Source organism: Micromys minutus (assembly GCF_963924665.1).
Source record: "Micromys minutus genome assembly, chromosome: 26".
NCBI lineage: Eukaryota > Metazoa > Chordata > Mammalia > Rodentia > Muridae > Micromys > Micromys minutus.
This window is the reverse complement of record NC_137961.1, coordinates 1,115,660-1,118,579: the sequence shown is the minus strand read 5'-3', so window position 1 is coordinate 1,118,579 and position 2,920 is coordinate 1,115,660. Positions and strand designations below refer to the sequence as shown.

At 37.0% G+C, this 2,920-nt stretch overlaps 1 pseudogene across 1 annotated transcript; it reads right to left on the bottom strand.

Moving 5' to 3' along the window:
- Positions 1-1,949: 1,949 nt before the first annotated feature.
- On the bottom strand, positions 1,950-2,637 carry LOC308437623 (E3 ubiquitin-protein ligase RNF138-like; annotated as a pseudogene). The gene has a single exon. The product of its transcript is annotated as an E3 ubiquitin-protein ligase RNF138-like (transcript).
- Positions 2,638-2,920: the final 283 nt, after the last annotated feature.

The following is a 2,920-nucleotide window of genomic DNA, read 5'->3' as shown; positions in this document are numbered from 1 at the left end:
TTATTTATATTGTGGATCACGAGGGGAAGAGAGAGGGTTAGATGGGAGAGGGCATAGTGAAGGGCATGTGTAGGAAAGGAGGACTGGGTGATCCTGGGAACTCACGGTAGGTTAACCAAGATCAGAACCCCTTCTGGAAATCCACTTCTTTGTAAGCTAATTAGAAAATAGGCTTTTCAAGAAATGGATTTGTAAAGGAGGCAGCACGTAGGGGTGGCCAGCACCGATGATCGGAAGAAGTTTTGGTAGTAAACAAAACTCTCCGAGTCGCGTGAAATACCTCCCTATGAGTTACTGGTCAGGAATACCACAAAGGTTCCATATTAGAAAATTAATTCAGAATTAACAAAAGTCCCAAATTAAGAGGTAAAAGTATAAATCTCTTTTTTTTCAAAATTAACATTTTTATTAAATCAAGTTAAAAATGTTCATTGTAGAAAAGTCAACAAGGGTATTCAGAAAATCAAAATATACTTTTTTGTACAATATATGTATACATTAGCAGCAAACTACTTCTTTTGTGTTTAGTTATTTTAAAAAAAGCATGACAGTGTTATGTTAGCGTGGAATCTCAGAATTCCCCCTTCACTCTTTACTCTGTGAACTTCTCTACCATCCTTTATACCAAAGATTAAGAATAAAGTTGGTTTTGACTAAAATGTAGTGAACAGTAGCTGGTAAGATCTCTCACCACACCTCAGCTATGAATCATTTTCAAATACAACAAATGAGCACCATTTAACACCTTTTCAGGTGTAATAACATCCAGCTGTACCACGTTTGGCTTACTGTTTTAAAAACTTGGTAACATACAACATTTTAAACAAATAAGATAAATACTTCAATCCTATATTGCTTGTCCATTATTAAAACTCTTTAATAGAAATTCTATACATAACCTGACAAACTCTAGGCAGAGATATATATGTGTATATATACATGCAAAAGTCTATGTACATATCCAAATACATCTGCAACTTTGGATTTTTTAAAAAAAAACTAACAACAGTGTATGTATCACTCACTGACTAAAAGTTTCATCAGCTAGTGAGAAACACTGACTACAAAGGACTGTCCTATAACATATTTAGTTTACAAATGACTCAACCAAGATTTAAATAACAAACTAGCCACCAAAGAAAACCTTTTCTCTTCTACTGATACGTTCTTCTAATAGCAAAAGAAGAAACATTTGAACAATACGCTTTCAGAGTCAAAATTATTAAAGAAATCTCACCAGTCTTCAAAAATACTGAACATTATACAAATACAATTTTCTTATTGTATTCCTCAGCTAGAATATCTACTGTAAAAATCCCTTTGGATTGTCCCACTTACCCTACAAGTTTCCCTTCTGCAGTTCTGACAATGGCTCAGGTTTATTAGTTTTATAGAAATTACATTGTTCAGAGTTTGCTGTTATCCCTGTACTAAATAGAAGGAACTTTACCAAATATCAAAAACAACTTAAAGAAACATTCAGAATATGTAATACAAGGAAGAAAAAAAAATTCCCTTTTCACCACACAAGTGAAATACATTTTCATGCAGTTAAAGTATTTGTCTAGAGAACGGAATTAGGGTGGACCATTTTTTTTAACAGTATTTTTTTAAGATTTATTTACTTATTATATATAAGTACACTATAACTGTCTCCAGACACACCAGAAGAGGGCATCAGATCTCATTACAGATGATTGTGAGCCACTATGTAGATGCTGGGATTTGAACTCAGGACCTCTGGAAGAGCAGTAAGTGCTCTTAACTGCTGAGTCATCTCTCCAGCCCCAAGAGTAGGCCATTTTTATTATCAATTAAAAACCTAATACAGTAGACTGAACTATTATTTTTATTAATGAGCACAACAAATTACTGAAAACGGTGACTTCATGTCTTTTCCTTTAAGATGGCACTTGTAGGTAGCAAGAAGGCAGAGGTGTCTGTATACATCAGATGTTTACTCGAAAGCCTTCCACAGCAGTTTGATATTGGGTCTCTTCATCTCGCTGAAGATTCACAGATTCTCCATAATCAAACTGATGTCTTTGATTTAGATGACTAACGAAATTTCTACTAATCTGGCTAGAATCTCCCCAAGGAAGAGACACACAAATAGGACCTGTCACAGGAATTATCTGAAATAGGTGGTTTCAGTGATCCAATAAATGTTGTCTGGTGAAATCTGACTCTTGACATAGGGACACATAAAGGTAGGATGCACAGAAGAACTCGTATCCTCTTGATAGGTTTCTGTGTTATCAGATGCAGATGTTTCACTCCTATTACTGCTCCTTACTGAATCTTGAGAAATCGTAAAGTCTGGAACGGCAGAAGAAACACCATATTCATCCTGATACTTCTTACAAGATTTGTAATGGTGTCTCATGCGATAGAATTTAGTCTTTTTTGAGCAGCATCCGCAGCTACCAGAAACCATCCTCATGATATCTTCAAGATCTACGGCCCGTTCCAGACATGCTCTTCCTCTTCCAGTCACATCTCCGAGACACAGGGACAATGTGTTTCACTTTGTCTCACTGCAGCCAGCAAACATTTTCTACACAAAACGTGCTGACGGACAGGGCAGTAGAAATCACCTTCCGTGTAGGGCATGGCCGCCGAAAGCTCCTCGGACATGGCGAGGGGTAGGCGGGAGAGGCGACGCCAGCAGGAGTCGAGGTGGCAACAGTGGTCCAAAGCCCAAAGCCGGGAGAGAGCCGAGTATAAATCTCTTACCAGAGAATATATGTATGTATGAGGCTGGGCTCAATTCATAGGGTCATATCCTGAAGACAGGCATAAATATTTTTTTATTAATTTAAAAATTATTTTAACTTCTTAAATATTTCTTGAGCCTTTGTAGACTAGGTTGGCCTTGAACTGAGAGAGCTGTTTACCCCTACTTCCCAAGTATTGGTAG